Source organism: Humulus lupulus, chromosome 9 (assembly GCF_963169125.1).
Source record: "Humulus lupulus chromosome 9, drHumLupu1.1, whole genome shotgun sequence".
In the NCBI taxonomy this organism is placed as follows: Eukaryota; Viridiplantae; Streptophyta; class Magnoliopsida; order Rosales; family Cannabaceae; genus Humulus; species Humulus lupulus.
Window position 1 is genome coordinate 174158556 of NC_084801.1, and position 23574 is coordinate 174182129.

Genomic DNA, 23574 nt, shown 5'->3' on the forward strand with positions numbered 1-23574 from the left:
CTGATAAACCACACTGAGTGACTGACAGGCAAGTCACTAATTCAAATGGAACAGTGGCTGTTAGGTAAGCCACTAGCCTTCAACAGGTTCTTGTAAACCATACTGAGTGACTGACAAGCACGTCATTGTTTTCAAATGGGAGAGTGGCTGCTAAGTAAGCCACTAGCCTCCAAGCGCTTATTTCATTCATCGACCCTTGGGGTCGATCTGGCATTAATGCTCTTTGAGTCATTCAATGCTGATAGTTGATTAGATTCAATCTTATTGGCTTGCGTAATACACGCTAAGGCCGTCCTGACTAATGAGTCAGCTCAACGTGATCAGTGCCCAGTACCACTGCCGAACCTGACTAATAAGTCACAGCTTCACAGTTGATACTAGCACCTTTGCCCAACCTGGCTAATGAGTCAGTACCGTGCACAAGTGAGCAACATATGCTAAGCATTCTATATTCAATCCATGTCCATAATCTCACAATCAACATGCCTCATGAACATCCATGCATGTCACATTTGGGGTGCGGTTCTCTTACCTTTGATTCGAGCTAGAATGAACAAAAGAACGACCCTTGAGAACGGTTTAGCTTTTAGTCCTTTAGCGGTTACCTAATCACAACACATATGGGATACCATCAATAATCAAGATAATCAAGGGCTCTCAAACCATAATCTAACCTCCAAGAGATCAATCCAAACTAATCCAAGTAGCAAGGACACTCCCGAGGCCTAAAACTAGGTTCCCGGGGTCAAAACGAGCAAACGGGGCGAAAACAGGGCAAGGGCTGCGGCCCTAGCACCTTGGGCCGCGGCCCCCAGGGTTCCCAGAGGCTAGGGCCGCGGCGCCCAGCGAGCACAAGCTCCCCACCTGCTTCTTCAAAGAAGGGCCGCGACGCCTCAAGAACAGGGCCGCGGCGCTCCACCCTGGGCCATTCCCAACCGCGCTTCTAACACTTCAAAGCCTCCAAAATCATCCCTAAACATTCCCCAATCATCAAAGCAAAGTTCCCAAGCTTCCCCATACATCAAAACCCTCAAAACACAAGCTCAAACGAACCGAAAACTCAACAATTCACAAAATCAATTCAAAGCTTAGAAACTCGGAAAAACTCAAAATTTAAACCTCGATTACCTTCAATTGGGTTGTTTTCCATCGAATCCTTCGATTAAGAAGCTTCTAATCTTCCCTAGGATCGCTATGCCTCGATCCTCACTCGATTCCAACTCCTAGAACTCAAGATTTCGTCAAAAAGGCTTAAACGGTAAAACGGACTTTGAAAAGGGAGAACGGAAGGTTTTCTTATCGTATGTTTCTATCTGATAAGCTACTTCAACCTTAAGTAACCTCAAATAAAACCTAATGCTCGGGGTCCCGAAAACACCCCCGGGGACATTATAGTCAAAACCTCCAAAATTTCACCCTGATCTCAAATATTCCCAATTTATCATCAAATGAACATTTCTATTACCCTAAAATTGACCCCATTATGGTAAAACCGCTAATCCCCTAAAAATAACCGTCTCATGTTGCTTAGCTCGAATATATCTCCATAATAATGGAATCTCATTCACAAATCAAGTTATGCACCCAAATACACAAATTACCCTCAACGGGCCAAATTACCATCACACCCCTGTAATGAGAAATATGGACTCACATGCATGCATTTCACATCATATCATAATATAATCAACATATACATGCATTTAGTCAATTAACAACATATTTAAGCAGTATGGCCCTCCCGGCCTACTATTCATGCCGTTAAACTCATCGGAGAATTCGGGGCATTACAAAGATGGCCTTTGATGTACAGTTCGTGGGACCTCTCGGACTGGCGAGGGGTACCTTATTGGTGATGGTGGATGCCTTATGGGTGACAGTGGCTGTCTCCCATTGTTGGGTCTGGATGTTCTAGAGTTTGCCTGGTCAGGCTCCGGGTTGTTTCATGCAGCATCAGGATTCGAGTTCCGAGCCGCCCGGGGGGGGGGGGGCTCGGTTATTACCCGTTGCTGTTGGTACTTCTGTAGTCGGGTTGGCAGTAGCCTCAGCCCGGTTACTCCTCTGGCAGTCGTGCTCCCACGAGGACATCCCCGGCCTCTGGGGAGGTGCCTGGGTGTTAGCAGCCTGTCTGGCTAATTCTTCGTTGCGTTTTGTTGCCTCTGTTAACTGTTTGCGCAGTTGGTGATCAAGTTCCACAATAGGAACATATATTTTAGGATTGTAATACAAATCATCGTCAGGCTTGGGAGCAGGTGGCCCCCGAGAGTTGGACGAATCACTCATTTCTTCAGGATCCGGATCCACCATGGGCTGCTTTCCACGCCGTCGAGGGTAGTCCTCAGCATGAGGAGTCTGCTCCTCAGGTATCTGGGGCAATGGTCACTCACCAGTACTGGAGTTACTTGCAGCGGCCATTGATGATTCAGAAGGCTTTTTTTTTAAACAGGCTCACATCTTGTTTAATGGATCTCAATGAAAGCACCAAACTGTTGACGCCGTTTTTCGTCAACTTAGAAATGAAGATCAATTAAACAAAAGTACCAGAGAAAACAAATAATATAGACACGATTTTTTACGTGGTTCAGCAGTTAAAATCTGCCTAGTCACGAGTCTATGTTATTCACTTTTTGGAACTCTCTCAAAGCTTTTTGGAAGCAATTATGCAGAGTCTTCCCAATACAAATTTCTCACCCCTCACAAATGAATTGTCCCACTCTATTTATATAGTGGTTTACCGAATATCTCCCCACATATTTCAGGGAGTTATAATACAAATCAATTAAATCAATGCAAATAAACGCGTATGGTTATTATGTACACGTATAAATCCCATGATATTTGTGATTTAATAACAGATTACATCTGATCCCTTAAACATAGGGATTTTATAACAATAAACATGTTCACACACGACTTACGAGCTTGAACACTAGCTCATATAACATCGAGATCGTTCACCCATCACGAGCTCGATATCTCAGTTCACTTATGTTCTCCACAAATAATGTTGTCGAGATCATCCTTTTAGAGCTCACAATCCTTGAGCTCGAACCGTCTTGTCTGATGGTAGGAAATAAATCGAGAGATTTATACAAGTGCTGAACCATTTGTCATTATAGCTTCGAGCTTGACTTATAATATCGGAACACCTCCGAGACCATATAGTTTCCGAGCTCGTCAATTCCGATGTTGTCGCACTTACTACTCAGCGAGATTGTTCTTGATATTTTCATTAAAGATGATTATGACGAACATGTTTATTCAGAGCTTACACTTTACGAGCATGACTTCGAGATCAAAATTTCCATTCTCGAAATTTGGGTGTAACACTTCTATATAAAAAGTGTGTGAATAACGAAAATTATTGGTTTTAACAGTTTATTTTGTTAACTTTAATACAATATTCTATATATTTAACGGAATATACTTTTCAAACTAACTTAAACATAGATATTTATCAATTATATTAATATAAATTCAAATATTATAAAATATCAATATTCAATATAAGACTACACATATAATAATTATATTAATATAAATTCAAATTCAGAGATTGTAAAATATCATTATTATAATAATATATAATACAAAACTAGATATTAATAATTATATTAATATAAATTTAAATATTATTATGATAATATTATATAATCCTAATTTTTTACTAATTATATTAATATGAATTCAAATATTATTATTATAATAATATTTAATACAAGACTAGATATTTAATACTTATATCAATATAAATTTAAATATTATAAAATATCATTATAATAATATATATTACATAATCTTAATTTTAATTAAAAAAATTATTATTTATGTTTAAAAATGTTATCATATTATATATATACATTTAAAAAATTATAAATAGTGTTATGGTTTAATTTTTTATTTAATACGTTTATGTTATTTTTTATATATAATATTATTGATTTAGTTGAAATTTATATGACAATAATAGAAATTTAATACATATAATTAATAAATTTTATAAATAAAACTAAGACATACATTGCACGTTATTTGTATTTAGTATTGTATTAAATATGTAGAGAAAAATGTAAATTTTCCAATAAAAATGAAAACATGAGTTGACATATACTCTTTTCGAATAACTATTTATATTATATATATACATGTGTGGTGAGAATTAATATTAAAAATCACATACTAAAAAAGGTACTGAATAATTGTCTCTCCTTTATTGAAAACCCACTTTTCATCTTAATATGTTGGGAGCAAATTTTTTCATTTTGCAAAAATATCACTAATTTGAATTTTTTTTTTATTACTAATCTTTCTCAACATCAAAAGATGTTAAGAGGCAATCATTCTTGAGTAAAACTAAACTTGGAAAAGACATTTTTTTACATACTTGAAACCTTTTTTCTTTATTATTATTATTATTTGTTTTTTTTTTTTTGGACATTGAATTAATTTAATTTCTGGGTTTAATTATTCTCATTGATTTTAAGATCATCACTAGTACTTTAAACATTAGATTATAGTTCTTCCTAATATATATTTGGAAAAGTCCAACAATTAGAATAGTTGAGTTGAAAATGATATCATGATATATTAGTAAAAAGAATATTTAGATAAAAATATGGTCTCTGTATTTCATACTGTTGTGCATGGTTTTTGTACAAAATGATATGTAGCATGTTGATGAAATTTACAAAATAATGTAGGAAGATTTACACTCACATACATTATATTGTAATTAATTACTAATTTGTTATGCATATTTTAATATACCTACATTATAATATTAATTAACCTAAATAGTATATATTCCAAATTTATTTATTATTTTATTGTACATCTTATTTTTTAATTTAATTTGGTGTATGTTACTTGCCATTTTGATACATCATCTTATTTCCTTGTTTTCTTGGACTTTTTATTACTAAATCACTTTATTTCTTAAAAAAAATACATTGTTTCAATATTTACTTTACTTTTCACATGTCTATGGGTATATATTTTGTGGTCTATTTTTTTTAGTTTATATGTCTATATTATGAAATTTATTGTGATTTTTGTTTATATGCACAGAATAATTTATAGTTGCCTTTTGCATTATTAACTAGTTTTTGTTTTGAATTTTGTGGTTATTTTAAACACTTGTATTTGCCAACATAGTAACTTAATACTTAATAGTATCTAAATCATTGAATTGAATGTCTACCTGAATAAATTAGTAGGTGTGATGTTTACCCGAATAAATTAGTAGGTAAATGTTACTTTGAATAATTGTATTTATCAAAATAATAGCTAAATACTCAATAGTATCTAAATCTACGACTGTTTTTAGATGCTTATTTGCATCAAATTATTATGTAAATGTTACATATATTTTTGTTTTTGAAAGACCCAGTTTGTCATAACCATAATTTGTTAAATATTTCATTTTTTTGGATACTTTTATACGTATGATGCTAACTAAATGTAACACGTTGCTCTTGAAAGTTTCCTGTATCAATACTTGGCAATTGATACTTACTGGTAGTTAATTGATACTCTCATTTCATATGTCAATCCCAATAAATTGAAATCCATTCTATGTCAAATGTAATTATGCTAAATGTATTTGTTTACTAATTTGAATACTTTTTCCAAACTTTATATATAAATACATACTTATGACTATATTACATAAAAAAAATATATCCATTGTTAACATACTTGCAAACATATATAGTATAAAAATGATCAATTTAACAAATAGAAAAATACTAATTCGTGTCCATCAATAAATTTTTTTTATAAATACTTTTTTTCTTTTCTTATTTTTAATACCCTTTGGTATCCTACATACAATAAGAGCATAACCTTGATGATATAAATAATTAAAAAAACACTTTTTAATATCCAATGAAAATAACATTATCAACATCAAAGTTTTAAAAAATAACTACCACTAAATTATTATGTTATACACAGAAAATCATCATTTATTTAATTATATACTGAATGATATTTTTTTATATAATTATATATTTTTGGGTAATATCAAATAAAATAAAAGCTACATTTAGTTTTCTTACCTATAAACTGAATATGTAAGCAGTATAAAAATTAAGACCAAATAAATTATATGTCATATCCTATAATAAATATGAATGTCCTAAAAGAAATTAGCCATAATAAACGTCAAAGTATGAAAGAGAACATCTATAAAATGAAAGTTTTATAGAATATATAAATAAAATAAAATTTTATAGAACATCTATAAAATAAAATATATAAATCACAAGTGTGCTATAATATTCATAGAATGAAAGTTTTTATTAAAATCAGATGCATCCAATATAGAAGTTGGGTAAAAGTCTAAATTTTGTATTAGATTTGGAAGAAACATAAGAAGAAAAATAACATAAACAATAAATAACTACCAATCGGTACCCAAAATACTTGATTTTCTCAATAATCCATGCCACCTTAATATTGGTATGATCTTCAAGTTAGTTGTAGCTTCACATTCATTGTTCAAATAATAATAACGATTTTTTAGTAGTCAAATCTTATATAAAATAAATTAGTAATAAATCAACAAATTAATTAATTAAGCTATTTTAGGAAAGTTGTAAAGTTTATGAGTAAATTAAGAAAGTGTAATATTTTATTAAATCAAATGAAATCAGTTATATATAACAATAATTAATATATTTTAGTTATATTATTTTATCTCTAACAAAATTGTTATTATGTATTCTTATAAGTATAAATGTGTAAACTGGCTGATAATGTATACATGTGTTTTTTATGGATATAGTTACGTATTTGATAGAACATTTGTGCATTTATTTCTCATACACCGGATTTCATTTCAATAGTTGAGATTATTGACCACTATAGTTGACTACATAATATATATTTGTCCTTTATTTCTACATATTCTTCTATTTATTTTGTTGCACATATATCTTTTTTGTGTGTGTGGATTTAAATTTTATTTTCCCCTTCTTATGGTGTTGTTGTCATTTTTTTATTTAAGAAAAGAAAAGTTATTACCATAGATTTAACTAGCACAATGAAGAACATTTTAAAGGTAATACTACAACAATTATAGGCATTAGCGGCGGGCTGAGTCCGCCTGTACTACATATACTATTAGCGGCGGACTACGAGGGTCCGCCGCTAATAAGGTTCGAGTAGTTAACAATTAATAAAATATATATTAGCGGCAGACCTTACTACTATTTGCGGTGGATAGTCCGCTGCTAATACACGTAATAAAAAGTTCGGGTATTTTTTAAGTTTTATTAGAGGCGGGGTATTAGCGGCGAACTACCCGCCGCTAATAGTATTAGCGGCGGGTAATCACTTAATTTAGCGACGTACAACCCACCGCTAAGACTATTATTAGCGATGGACTCCATTAAATAGCGGCGGGGCCCGCCGCTAATACTTTTGCGGATTAAAACCGCAATGTCTCCTTCACCGAACTCCCACAAACCCATTTTTCCTCCTCCATCATCGTCTCCATCGTCTTCTTCGTCGTCTCCTCCACATCAGGTTCGTCTCTGACCTCGTCGCAGACTCGACCTCTCAGTGGCAGCGTGGGTAAGGACAAAGGTGCATTCGGTGGCAGCGTGGGCAAGGTCACAGACCTGTACGTGGGTAAGGAGCAGGGCACTGGGTATTCTACTAATTAGATATTTTACTATTCATATTTATTTATTTATTTTTTTAAGTTTTTTATTGACTAGTAATTGATGATTTGGGGACCCATATCAAGAAATGGGTTCTTTCGGCTATCAGTATTTGGTTTAACTTTTATTTAATTTTTTTTCATTTTCATATTAATTCTAATGTTTGTAATGGGTCTCAAGTTCTCCATCGACGGTGAACATCGACAGTTCTCTCCATCGACAGTGAACAAGGAAAGAGTATTCTTTCATTACAGTATGTTTTTTTTTCCATTACATTTTGTTTTTTTTCTATTATTTTTTGGTGTGTGATTTCTGAGTTTGCATATATTTATTACACATGAGTTGTTCTTTGATTTTGTTCTTTGCGTTGTTTTTCATGGCTGATTTATATTGTTTTTTTTTTCTTTTTTCTAAACTAATTAATTATTTTATTAATATTGTTAATTGTTCCAAATTTTTAATAATCGGGTAAGTTACTGAATACTAAAATTAGTGATTGTCTAATTTTATAGAATGTTGAAAATTATTTGTTTTTTTTTTATTGTTATTATTAATTTTTGGTGACTAGAGTTTGAACATGGAATCTAGAAGACTGATATCTTTTTCACTTTATCGTTAAAATGTTCAAAGACTTTTATTGACTTAACTGTACTGTAAAATCCTTTATTGGTATTTTTGATAATAAAGACAAAATTAATTAAAAGGGAATTTTCGAAATTAATAGTTTCCTCTTTTGTAATATTCTGTGGTGAATTTCGAAAATGGGTAGTTTCTTGTTTTGGTGAAATATGTCTTTCTATATTCAGATTTTTATTTATGTGTTAAATAAAATAAATATATATATTTTCCTATAAAAGATTATCTTTTTCTTGAAATGGAAATTATTAGTATTTATTTTATTTATTTGATTTGGTTGCCTAGAAATCGTGTACAGCTTGCAATCATAAATGATATATTGTTTCCTTATTTATTTAAGGAAACTGGGTGGAAAAACTGTCCAGGTTCAATGAATCTGTTTGAACGGATTGCCAGTCTGTTTGAACAGATTCTGACTTTCCTGTTTTGGAAGATTTTCCATTTATGGGCTGTTTGATTTCTGATTTGTTTTCCACGACCTAAAGGGATTCTAAACAGTATATAATCATCCTTAAGTCGTTGGTTTTTTATTATCTCTCTTGGGTATTATTTTCCAAATATTTTTCAAGTTTTAGAGAGACTTTTTATTATGTGAAGAACTTGAGTCCAGCAAGTTCTTAGTGGTTTATTACAGTATACTTCTGTATTGTTTTCCTTTGTGTTAATTGTGCAGGTTGAACACACTTGGACATTGGTCATCAAGCTTCGGGAGAAGTCTTGTTCGTGAGTCACTTTTCGGGAGGAAAAGTGCAAGTGTTATGATTTGAAGGGAGTTCAAGATCTTAGCACTTCAGAAATTTGATTAGAAGTTTAGATTACAACAGTTGCGACAAATTCAAGAGGGAGTCTTTATTTGTATAAGTCAATTTGGTTTTGTAATCATTTAGATATTCTTCTAATAAATTTCATTCTCCGGGCGTGACCTCGTGGACTAGTAGCAATCTGCAAAGATTGCTAATACCACGTAAAAATTCGTGTGTTCTTTTCTTTATGTTCGTTTTTATCTTCTGGTCACAAACTGTTTAAACATATCTGGTATCTGTTTAAATATTTCTGTAACAGTTTAACAATTAATTATTTAATTTAAATAATTAAGTTGGTAAATTTTTAATAATCGGGTAAGTTACTGAATACTAAAATTAGTGATTGTCTAATTTTATAGAATGTTGAAAATTATTTGTTTTTTTTTTATTGTTATTATTAATTTTTGGTGACTAGAGTTTGAACATGGAATCTAGAAGACTGATATCTTTTTCACTTTATCATTAAAATGTTCAAAGACTTTTATTGACTTAACTGTACAATTTGATTTTTACTTTAGTAAACCATCTAATTTGGGATCTTAGCATAGTTTTAGCCCGAAACTTAGCAAACTAACTAACCAGACTCTTGTATTAGGATATAATCTATTTTTCATTTATTTTTTTTTAAAAGTAAGATAATGGATGGAAATTTCTTAAACAATAAACTTTTTTTGTAATTCAAAAAATGAAAAAAACTTTTTTGACCCAACAAATTTGCACACAATTTGGAAAAAAATATTTATGACCTAATTGGATCATGATAAATTAATAATTAGGTTTCAACAGACAAACCATAATTTGTTATACTTAAGCATCATCTAAATTAATAGTTTATTTAAATTTAATTTTGATTTACTCAAAAATTGATTTAGAGCCCTTTTAATAATTTTTAAATTTTTTTTATAATATTCAAATAATTAAACGCACTTGTGTTAGACTTTAAGTCTGGATACCAACGACTGCACCGATTTCTTGACTGAATGTATATTGCCGCAAAAGAAAAATTAGTATTAAAGTATAACTTTTGAAAAATTTAGGTATTATCGTTGTCAATTGAAATTCCGTTTTTAATAATTACCAGATTAATTAAAACAATGAATTAATTAAAATGTGGAATGGTAATTAGATGTTTACACAGAAAGAAATTCTGTCGAGACAGAATCCGAACTTGTCACGACAGAACTAAACACAAAAATTAAACAGTGCAAAAATTAAAGAACACAACGAATTTTTACAAGGTTCAGAAACCCTTTCGGATATCCTACTCCTTGGGGCCACGCCTAGAGAATAAACCAATTAGTAAAGAAACAAAGTGTACAAAAGCATTGACTTAAACAATGTAAGACTCCCTCTTAAACTATTGCCGCAATCTTGTTGTACTCTTCTCTACGAATCTGATTTGATGAAACGCTGATTCTCTTGAACTCCCTTCAAAGAACAGTGAGTGCTCACTTCCTCCCGAGGTGAGACTTAGATCGAATCCTCTCCCGAAGATCCTTATGAACACGTTCACAATAGACACTATCTGTTTACAATGGACTAGATAGATATCACAAGTACACTCAGCCCTCTCACAAAGATTAAGGTGGACAAACTTAATCTCTACAAATAAACACACTCTTCAAAATAGCATAACGATTACAAATATTCAAAAATGGAAGAGATAAAAAATCCAAAGGCCTTGGCAAGGTATTTATAGGAAGGGAAAACGTCCAAGGCCATGATTTTCTGGAATCTTTGAAATCAATTTGCGAATTCCTTTGATTTAGGAAAACAGCCAACCAGATGGATTCTGTGTTGACAGAAAAGGAAACTGATGAGTCAGCAACGTGATCCGTTTGATCTGGCAGAACGAACATGGTCATTTTTCTTGACCAAGTTTATTTTCGACTCCTTCTTTATTTCCAGGATAACCATAATCCTATATAATCCCTGAAAATAATCTCAAGATATTTGCACAATATATTTTTACCAAAAATTGATTATTTGAGATAAATAAGGTAACAAATATATTTACATTTAGAGATCTTTTTACATTACAAAATCAGCTGAGAATATTGCTAATAAAACCGGATATCAACAAGGAGATTTGCTACTGATTTTTCTTTAAACAATTAAAATATTTTGTCTAAATTAAAGTTTAGCCAAAAAAAGGATTTTACAATCTCCCCCTTTGGCAACTTGATAGACAAGAATATTTTAAGAGTTTATTTTGAAAAAAAATCCTGCAAGACAAGACAAGTTAGAGCAAATAGCAAAATAGCAATGGAATGCTCCCCCTGCGAAAATTATCACAAATGTAACAAAGATAAAAAAATAATAGCATGACTCCCCCTGCGAAAAGCAATTCAAATGTAACTCAAAAACAGTATAAACTGATCAAAATAAACCACAATTACTCCCTCTTGTTGTCTAGAAAGAAGCCAAAGGAGTAACCCAAAAACAAAAAGACACTAAGAAAGCGTTCTTTTACAATTTATTAAAACAAAGAAAAAAAAAGCAAAATAAAACTAAATAGACTCAGTGGGAAGGACCGGCTGCAAAGTGAGACACCATGGTTGAGAGACAACTCTTGAGGCTGATCACTTCTGTTTGAACAGATTCCAGGGTGGCCTTGACACCAGCGAGTTCAGCAGCAACAGAATCATCATCGCCAGCCTTGAGAGCAATCCCTTTAGTTGCTTTAACAGATGATGGTTCCTTTTTGAGTTTGTAGTCTGCTCCGGCACTAGGAGGAGTCAAGATCTCATATTCCAAGCGAAGCGGCTTTTGAGAATCAAGCAACTTGTAAATCAAATGGGGAAACACCAAATATTGACCTTTCTTTTTGGCATTCCCTAAGGCAGTGATCTGGTCAAAAATGAGAGAGGCAAGATCAACACCGAGACCGGTTCCAACTTTGTACAGAAAGAAGGCCGTGTCAAAGGTAATGGTGGAGGTATGAGTAGTGGGAATCCAGTTGGAAGTGGCAAATTTGTGAAGCACAGCATAGTAATGAGTAAGATCTGTTACTTTGAGGACTGAGTGAGGTTCCCACACCATATTTTGTCCTACCAACTCCGAAAGCACCTTTATCTTTGTTAAACTCCACAGCAATATTATCAACAGAAAGAGGCAAATTAAGAACCTTGGTAATTTCAGCAGCATTGAACAAATACCAATTCCCTCGGACATAAACTTGACCAAACATAAAAGACTTCCTATCAAACAGATCATCATTGATATTGGCATAGAATTCTTGTACAACTCTAGGAACAAAACCATCCAGCCCGGTTAAAGAACCTAACCACCCTCGATCCTCAATATTTTTGATGACCCCAAACACCCTATGGGCCGAGAATGAAAATTTTTTCTCACAGATAAAATCACGATGCACATAATGTTTCATATTTTTCTCATTGTCATTGAAACAAAAATTCAGAGAGTGAGCCTTAAAGGAAGAACCTGGAGATACTTTGGGACCCAAAGGAGACTTTGCGCGAATCTCAGGAATTTTCATTGGTTTCTTGCCCTTTGGTGAAACAGGGGGGTCCTCTGATGGGTCAGATTCATCTTCTGAGTCAACATTTTCCTCAAGAGAGGGGTCGTCTTCAAGGGGATCTTCGTCAGAGGGTACACAATCTGAAGAAGGGTCAGTTTCAGAAGAAGAACAAGGTGGAGGAATTTTCTTTACCTTTGACCTAAACTTGGAACGAGGAGTGGTACCAACAGGAGATGAAGCATTCGGCGTAGAATCAGAAGGATCAGTCCCTTTGGAACGAGGAGATTTTCGAGAAGAAGAGACCTGGAACCAACCCTTGCTTTTCTTCTTGGGTGCAAGCACGTCAGGTGACTCTGAGGAATCAGAATGGGCTTTGGCAGAATCACGACCATGATCAGAGACATCCTCTGATGGAGAAGCTCGGCCTCTTTTGGAAGACCCTGGGACAGAGGCGAGCGGAGCCGCCGAATAAGGAGGTTCAGTCAGAACTTTGGGGGCTTCAAGGTCCGGAATGACCACGGCTTTGCTCGTGGTGATGGAATCATCAATGTGGATGGGATGAGACAAGGTACTCTTCCGAGCTTTCTTCTTAGTGAGGGATGGAGATGCACTCAACGAACCAGCCGCTGACTTGACAGACCGAGACCCACTGCCTCTGGTTCTCACCATTGTTGCACGAGAGTGAGAGAAAAACTGCCAAGGAAAATACACAGAACCAAAAAGGAGAAGAAAGGAGACGGTTGAAGAAATGGGCCCAAGGAAATCCGAATATAAAGACAGAAAAAGATAGGGATTTGATCTTTAATTCCATTATTTGACAATTAAAAAGGATAAACACTTTTAGGAAAGTACCACCAAATATCTCAATAATAACTGCCAACAATAGTGCACGACACAAATTGGGAAACAAGCCAAAAATGGAAACTTTTGATCTTTTTAAAAAAAATATGAGATAAGGACAAAAATAATTAAGATACAACTTACCCTTTTTGACACATGCAGATTTGATTTCCCTCAAAAAGAAATATTATTTATATATATATATTATTATTTTTTTAATTATTTTAAGAAGACAAACCGAATGTACCAAAAAAAAATGAAAATATCCCATTTTGATTAGTGCCCAATGTCTTCGTGCCCTTGCATGTGGAAAAAGAAACAATCATTATATCAAAACACATCTTTACTATAAGGTTTAGAAAATATATTTAATATAAATCATGCTTTTATTTTTCAAAATAAAATATCACAAAACATTTATTCCAATCACAAAAAAATATTTCACTCAGATCAATCAGTGTGTATGAGACTTACATATGTTGCCCAACAGTATATCTCAAGCATTTGTGTGTGATTGTGAAAGCAGAGATCATTGCCCTGTATGGCAATTCTTAGACTTTTTCAGGGACATTGCCCTATGTGGCAATTGTTAGCCTTTTTCTTAATGAGTAACCAAATTAGACGCTTTCACACTACACTGAAGGCTTGATTTTAACAGTGGTAGAGTATCTTCTACATAATTGTTAGTTACATAGTTCCAACTTACTCAAAGTTTAAGCAATTTACACAACAGTGTAGGTAGCGCTATTCTAAGATGGAGCTTTGAAATACTTTTGAGGAACAAAAGCTCACACACAAAAAACACAGATTGACTTGAAGAAATATTAATTGGAGGGACTATTTGTTTTTGAATTTTATTTTGAAGAAAAATAGCATGAATGATATTAACTATAATTTCTAACCTGAAGTAAAAATATATTTTGACATAATGATTGGAACTTTTTCGAAGAGCAAGGACAAAGAGACATCACGCAATTTTTACAAAAGCAGGGATAAGGTACAGCACAAAACAAATTAATTGGGACAAACCCCCAAGGACTTCCTGAGGGAATCAAACCTGACTGTATCAAGGGCTTTTGTAAAAATATCTGCAATCTGTTTGTCAGTCTCAATATATTCTAAGATCAAAGTTTTATTTTCAACAAGTTCCCTAATAAAATGATGACGAATGTCAATGTGTTTAGTGCGAGAGTTTTGGACAGGATTTTTTGAGATATTAATAGCACTAGTGTTATCACAAAAAACAGTCAAAGTTTTAAGATCAAACCCATAATCTGTCATCATTTGTTTCATCCATAATAATTGCGTACAGAAGCTTCCTGCAGCAATGTACTCGGCCTCAGCAGTAGACAGTGAGATAGAATTTTGTTTCTTGCTATGCCAAGAAACCAGATTGTTTCCCAGATAAAAGCATCCCCCACTTGTACTTTTTCGGTCATCTGCATTGCCTGCCCAATCAGCATCACTAAAGCAAACAAGATTAGAGTTTGTTTCCTTTGAGTACCAAATTCCATATTCCTGAGTGCCATTTACATAACGGATGATTCGCTTTACAGCTGTCACATGTGATTCCATAGGATCTCCTTGATATCGAGCGCATACCCCCACACTGTAGCTTATATCAGGACGACTGGCTGTGAGATACAGAAGACTTCCAATCATGCTTCGGTACAAGGTTGGATCAACCTTAACACCATTTTCATCCTTTGTTAATTTGACTGTGGTTCCCATTGGTGTTTTGGCGTGTTTGGCAGATTCCATCCCAAATTTCTTGACTAGATTTTTTGCATACTTACTTTGAGAGATGAAAGTTCCATCTTCTGACTGTTTGACTTGCAAACCTAGAAAATAGGTTAACTCACCTACCATACTCATTCGTCATTTTTTTGACAAATTCCTGCACTAAAGTGTTAGAAGTAGAGCCAAAAACAATATCATCAACATAGATTTGAGCAATGACAATATCAGAATCAACATTTTTGATGAAAATAGTTTTATCTACTCCTCCTCTTTTATACCCATTTGAAACAAGGAATTGAGTCAATCTTTCATACCAAGCTCTAGGAGCCTGTTTCAGACCATAGAGAGCTTTTTTAAGTTGAAAAACGTGATTAGGATTATGTGGATCTTCAAATCCTTTTGGTTTTTCAACAAATGCTTCCTCATTCAAATTTCCATTTAAAAAAGCAGATTTAACATCCATTTGAAAAAGTTTGAATCCAACAACACAAGCAACAGCCAATAGCAATCGTATTGACTCAAGTCTTGCGACAGGGGCAAAAGTTTCATCAAAATCAACTCCTTCAATTTGAGTATACCCCTGAGCAACTAACCTAGCTTTATTTCTTATTATTGTACCAAATTCATCAGTTTTGTTTTTGAAAATCCATTTGGTGCCAATAACATTTGTATGATTTGGTCTAGGAACAAGAGTCCATACCTCATTTCTTGTGAATTGTTCCAATTCTTCTTGCATTGCTTTTATCCATGACTCATCATTCAGGGCTTCTTTCACATTTTTTGGTTCAAGGCTGGATGTAAAGCAAACGAATTGAACCAAATTCACATACCTTTTTCTTGTTACCATGCTTTCTTCTATATCACCAAGAATGAGATCTGAAGGATGATTCTTTTTTATTCCGGCAGAGGGTTCTCTTTGTATTGAATCTGTGATGATTTCTGGCCTTTCCTTTGTTGATCGATCGGACGATGTTAGAACAGATTCAGCTTCTGTTGTAACAGATTCGGTATGAGAGGGCACAACATCATCTTTTTTCACCGTGGGAGATTCTGTCTGAGAGCTTTCTGCAATAAACCTATCAATTTCTTCTTCACTGGAATATTCAGAAAAATCTTTTAAATCATAAAAAACAACGTTGGATGATTCCATTACAGCTTGAGTTCTCATGTTAAAGACACGATAAGCTCTACTATTCATAGAATATCCAAGAAACACTCTATCACTTTTTGAATCAAATTTTCCAATATTCTCACGATCTCTGAGGATATAGCATATGCATCCAAAAACATGAAAATAACTTACATTGGGCTTTTTACCTTTCCAAATTTCGTAGGGAGTTTTGAAAGTACCTGGCCTAAGAAAAACTCGATTGATTGTGTAGCAAGCAGTGAATATTGCTTCTGCCCACAATCGTTTGGAGAGTTTTTTACTGTTTAGCATTACTCTAGCCATCTCTTGCAAGGTTCTATTTTTTCTCTCAACAACCCCATTTTGTTCTGGAGTCTTGGGAGATGAAAACTCATGAGAGATTCCTAGAGATTTACAAAAATCATCATAAACAGTATTCTCAAATTCTTTACCATGATCACTTCTAATTCTCACAATCTTGCCTATATTGCAATCTTTTTCAACTCTCAATTTAATGCACAGATTTTTGAAGGCATCAAACGTGTCTGATTTTTCCCTTAAGAAGTCAACCCAAGTAAAACGAGAAAAATCATCAACACACACAAAGATATACATTTTTCCATTGATACTTTCAACTTGAATGGGACCCATAAGATCCATGTGCAAAAGTTCAAGAACTTTTGAAGTATTGATTCCCGTGACAGTTGTGTGGGAGTTTTTTAATTGTTTCCCCAAATGACATGGTTCACACTTACCTGCAGATTCTCTACCCAACTTGGGTAAACCACGAACTAATCCTGCACTTGCAATTTTTTTCAAATTTTTGAAATTTATATGACCCAGTTTCTCGTGCCATAAATCAGTGGTATTACTTATGGCCGAGTGACATGTGAGAGATGGCGAAAGAGTATAGCAATTATCAATGGATCTATATCCTTTCAATATACTCACGCCATTTTGATCAACAACATTGCAATCATCACGAGAAAATTTTACTGTGAAGCCTTGATCACAAATCTGACTTATACTAATTAAATTAGCCTTAAGTCCTTCAACAAGTAAAACATTTTTCAATTTTGGTAAACCATCAAGACTCAGAGTACCTTTTCCAAGAATATTACCTGACATACCATCACCAAATGTTACTCCACCACATTTCAAAGATTTGAAATTGGTGAGTATATTTGCATCACCTGTCATATGTCTAGAGCATCCACTATCAAAATACCAAGAATTAGAAGCACGAGATTTATGACAAGTAAAAGCAGCAAGACAAGTTTTTCTTGCTTTTTCAACCCAAACATATTTTGAAGGTTTTCTCACAACCTGTTTTATTTTACTATAATGATTTAAATAATTGTTTTTGAAAACATTCATCATAGTAAAACATCTGGGTCGGATGCGTCCTTTCACTCCACAGAAATGACATATTGGAATGAACCGATTGATCTGTTTAACAGATGTAGAAACAGATTTGCTTTTTGTCAAATCAACTGTGTGAGATGTACCTGCAGAAAGGTTAGAGGATGCAACAGATTGAATTCCTGATTTCACAAAAATGGTTTTTCCTTTTGATTTAAAACCATCAGATCCCAATCCAGAAAAATTACCAGCATTTTGGCCTGCATCAATGACATCATCCAAAATCCTGGAATTTGGATTGAGCATTTTAACACCTTTAATCATGAGATTAATTTCATTTGCCAATCGCTTAATTTCACAATCTTTTGCAATAATATTTTCTTCAAGATTCTTCACAGTGTTTACAAGATCATCATTCTTTTCCTGTAAGAATTTATTATTGCTTGCCATTAAGCGATTATCAGAACAAACCATTAACCATTGATCATACATATCTTTGTATGATTCTTTCAGAGAATCCTTGTCTAGATCAGACTCACTAGATTCACAATCAGAATTATCTTCCTGAACAGCATTGTTTAGACAAACAACCCTTTTATTATCCTGCAAATTTAGTGTTAATGCAGAAACAACAGAGGTTAAGGCAAGATTCACGTTATCTTCCTCATCACTACTTTCAGAGTCCTGATCACTCCAAGTAGCTGCCATTACCTTTTTGTTTTTCTTCAGTGTGTTAGCACATTCAGATTGAATGTGACCAAATCCTTCACATTCCCTGCATTGCACGCCTCTTTTATTGTTATTGTCAAAAGGTCTAGAAAATTGATTACCTTTGGAAGATTTGAACGAGGATTTTTTGTTACCAATCTTTTTCATGTATTTTTGAAAATTTTTGGTCAACAAAGCCATTTCGTTTTCACCATCATTTTCTTCAGAATCTTTTATTTTTGAAGATTTGAGAGCAACTGATTTTTCTTTGGGAGCACTTGGATTTTCCTTTTGGCGAATTTGTTGATTGAGTTCAAACGTTCGCAATGAACCCATCAATTCCTCTACTTTCATTGTGTCGAGATCTTTGGCTTCTTCAATTGCTGTGAGCTTTGTTTGAAACCTGTCAGGAAGCACTCTAACAATTTTTCGAACTAACACATTATTTTCCAATTTTTCTCCCAAAGCAAAATATTCATTAGCTATATCAGACAATTTTTCATAGAATTCTGTGAGAGACTCAGTCTCTGTCATTCTAAGATTTTCAAATCTAGTAGTTAACATAACAAGCCTAGAACGTTTTACATCAGCAGTTCCTTCAAATTGAGTTTGAAGGATTTCCCAAGCTTCTTTCGCAGATTCACACGAAGATATTAATTTTATGTAACCTTCACCAACCCCATTAAAGATAGCATGCAAAGCTTTGTTGTTATAACTGGATAATTTATCTTCAGCATCAGTCCAGTTAATTTCAGATTTTACCTTTGTGATATCATCAGATTCAGACGGGGGTGTCCAACCTGTTAAGATTGATCTCCATGCCTTTTCTTCTTGTGATTTAATAAAGGCTCTCATCCTGACCTTCCAATAAGGATAGTTGGAATCATTCAACAAAGGAGGACGAGTTATAGATCCACCTTCTGCAAAGAAAGACATTTCACAAAGCACAAAACAAACGGAAAAATACAAGATCGCACTAAGAATTTAGTGACCCGCTCTGATACCAATTGAAATTCCGTTTTTAATAATTACCAGATTAATTAAAACAATGATTTAATTAAAATGCGGAATGGTAATTAGATGTTTACACAGAAAGAAATTCTGTCGAGACAGAATCCGAACTTGTCACGACAGAACTAAACACAAAAATTAAACAGTGCAAAAATTAAAGAACACAGCGAATTTTTACAAGGTTCAGAAACCCTTTCGGATATCCTACTCCTTGGGGCCACGCCCAGAGAATAAACCAATTAGTAAAGAAACAAAGTGTACAAAAGCATTGACTTAAACAATGTAAGACTCCCTCTTAAACTATTGCCGCAATCTTGTTGTACCCTTCTCTACGAATCTGATTTGATGAAACGCTGATTCTCTTGAACTCCCTTCAAAGAACAGTGAGTGCTCACTTCCTCCCGAGGTGAGACTTAGATCGAATCCTCTCCCGAAGATCCTTATGAACACGTTATCAATAGACACTATATGTTTACAATGGACTAGATAGATATCACAAGTACACTCAGCCCTCTCACAAAGATTAAGGTGAACAAACTTAATCTCTACAAATAAACACACTCTTCAAAATAGCATAACGATTACAAATATTCAAAAATGGAAGAGATAAAAAATCCAAAGGCCTTGACAAGGTATTTATAGGAAGGGAAAACGTCCAAGGCCATGATTTTCTGGAATCTTTGAAATCAATTTGCGAATTCCTTTGATTTAGGAAAACAGCCAGCCAGATGGATTCTGTGTTGACAGAAAAGGAAACTGATGAGTCAGCAACGTGATTCGTTTGATCTGGCAGAACGAACATGGTCATTTTTCTTGACCAAGTTCATTTTCGACTCCTTCTTTATTTCCAGGATAACCATAATCCTATATAATCCCTGAAAATAATCTCAAGATATTTGCACAATATATTTTTACCAAAAATTGATTATTTGAGATAAATAAGGTAACAAATATATTTACATTTAGAGATCTTTTTACATTACAAAATCAGCTGAGAATATTGCTAATAAAACCGAATATCAACAAGGAGATTTGCTACTGATTTTTCTTTAAACAATTAAAATATTTTGTCTAAATTAAAGTTTAGCCAAAAAAGGATTTTACATCAATGTCCCCTTAATTATATAAATAATTAATATTACATAGAGATATATTTTCATAATATAAGACTTAAAAAAATTATAACTTATCATATTTTAGAGATTATTCTCATTTATAATTTGCCTAAATTAAGACAAAAAAATCTTTAAAATAAAATATAAGCTATTCTAATATAAGTTATATATAAATTAAAAAAATAGTAACGTTACAATATATTCCAATACTATTAAAACATGTACCACTTGAATTGATTTAATTCATTTTTATTATATTAAATTAATAATTATATTAATATTTGAAAAATAAAATAGATTTAATTATAGTAATAAAATTAATAATAAAAAAATGTTAGTATTTATTAAAAAATTATAAACATAAATTTTAATCTACTTTAAAATTATTAAATTATAATTATTACTTTGGTAATTATAAATACAAAAATAATTTAATTTTAGAATAATTAATTAAGTAATAAGAGATCATAAAACTCAAGTTTGTCCAGGAATAACACTTCTCATAAAACATCATAAAACATTTAAAATAATAACACAAAGCACAAAGTCGTTGGCAGCTAAGCGTCACCAATATGTAAGTGAATATGATAATTTAATTTTATAAAATAACACATTCTGAAACATTTTGTTTACATTTGTATAGGAGAACCCAGATGCGCATGTTGTTGATACTTGGAGGGATTGTAACGACCCAACTATTTATGAAATTTAGATCATTAAACCTACAAAACATTAACTCAACTTTGAAATGAACATACATAAGAAAATTCATAACTTTATTGAAAACCTTAAAGAAACAATATTTGTAACACATAAATGAGCTCATTGTTTTAAAATAAAACATAACTTTAAATAAAATTGTTTACAAAGCTACATGCGGAAAAAAACATAAAAACATAATTTTAAAGAAACTAAAAAAAAACGTTGTCCTCGAATCGACACGCAGCCCATCCACTCCATTCTCCTCCATACACACACCAACCTTCCAAGAATCCTTCCGCCTCTGCATCTATTTTCCTGCATCATACTAAAACAAAAGGAGTGAGCCTAATGCCCAACAAGGAAAAACTACTAATCAACATAAACAAACACATAAAATCATATCACAACATATCATAACATATACTAAAAACATATCATAACATAAACTATATAAGACTATACTAATAATGGTCATTATGACATGTGATAAACCATCTACGTCCCTTGTCTAATATTTGAGGTAGGTTAGATCACATGTAGTGTATGATAACCCATCTACGTCCCCTGTCTAATATTTGAGGTAGGGTAAATCATAACATAACATATAAAAACATAAACTTATCATAACATATTAAACATACAATAACATAAAAACACAACATATCATACAAACATACAAGATCTAGCCTATTTTCCTTACCAAAAATACCGGGATATGAGAACAGTTTTGGGATTTTGGAACACTCCTAAAAACCATAATTGGAAGGGTGAGTATACTAAAGAGAATGAAACGAAAAGAATGGAAGAACTATACCATTAAGAATATACTTACCAAAAACCTTATGTTCAAGAACTTAGATTTCCTACCCAAGAATAAAGTTAGGGGCTGAGTAGAAAACTATAAGAACTTGAAGAAAATAATACCAAATGAACTAGAGTTTTGGAATACCTTGAAACCTTACTTCCCAAGTGTTTGGTAAGCTTAAAAAAATGATTAAGCTTATAATCGCCAACCCAAGTTTTTACACTCTCACAATAACCTAGCAACTTGCAGCCTCTGAACTTAGCTTGATGAATTAATGAAAAAAATGCTTGGTGCTAGGTCCTATTTATAGAGTTCTAGGAATAAAAATCTTCTAATTATAATTCAAATTTAAAATAGAATCCTAAGGAATAAAAATCTTCTAATTATAATCCAAATTTAAATTCAAATTTAAAATAGAATCCTAAGAAATAAAAATCTTCAAATTATAATTCAAATTTTAAATAGAATCCTAAGGAATAAAAATCTTTTAACTTTCTAAATCCCGTAACTCTAAACTAACCTACAGTAAAATCAACATATCTGGAGTTGTAGGACTCCAATTTAAAATATCTTTATACTATTAGAAAGCTAATTAAATTATCTACAACTTTTTAGAAATAATATTTTTCGAAATTCATAACCTAGTAAAAAATAGGTCGGAAGTTACAGTACCCTAAAGTTACGAAAAACAAAAGATCTATTTAATCATCTAAATAACCTAATCCACAAATAAATAAAATTGTGAGTCTAAATATCTGAATATCTAAATAAATATCATGCTCCTTACAGATTTTGATAAAGACCAAGTCTTATATTTCCCTTATTTTATCATTTAAATAATAATTCATTAATAATAATGCATATGACAAGTGTCATATTCTTATTGGCTCTATCTAAACCTTAGGTTATAATAATCATCATATTAATAACCAGCAATATTAACCAAACCTTATGTTAAAATTAATATTCTTAAACTATAGGTTAAACTTATAAAATCCATAACTATTGCTAGGAGTTTCCAACTAAATCCCGGCTTGAACCAAAATCCACAGTAATAACAATACTATAACTACTACTAGCTAATACTATTACTACTACTATCTAACTAGCTAAGTAAAGTTCTTGGACTCTACAGGGATGCTCATATGAAAAAATCGACAAAATCTTTTGTCAATGAGGCAGCTCAACAAGATTATGTAAGTGAATAGTATTGTTTTCTTGTTTCTAATGTTTCATATGTTTCTAATTTTTGTTTATAATATTATCTTTATATAGGAAAAAATGGCGGCAGAGGTTCAGAGGTCACAACTTGAGAGCCAGAGTTAACAACAAAGTAAGGCATCTCTTAATGTATCTGGCGTTGATTCGTCCCAGGTCGATCAATACGAGATACTAAGTAAAGTACTCGGGGAGAGATCTGACTACCAAAGAGGAGTGGGTTATAGGGTGAAAGGGAAGGCAAGAAAGACAACCTCTAGCTCTACAGATCAAAGTCAGTCCCAAGTAAATACTGCTGGTACGCCTAATGAAGATATGACTACTATGGCTCTGATGATGAAGGCAATTTGTGAGACG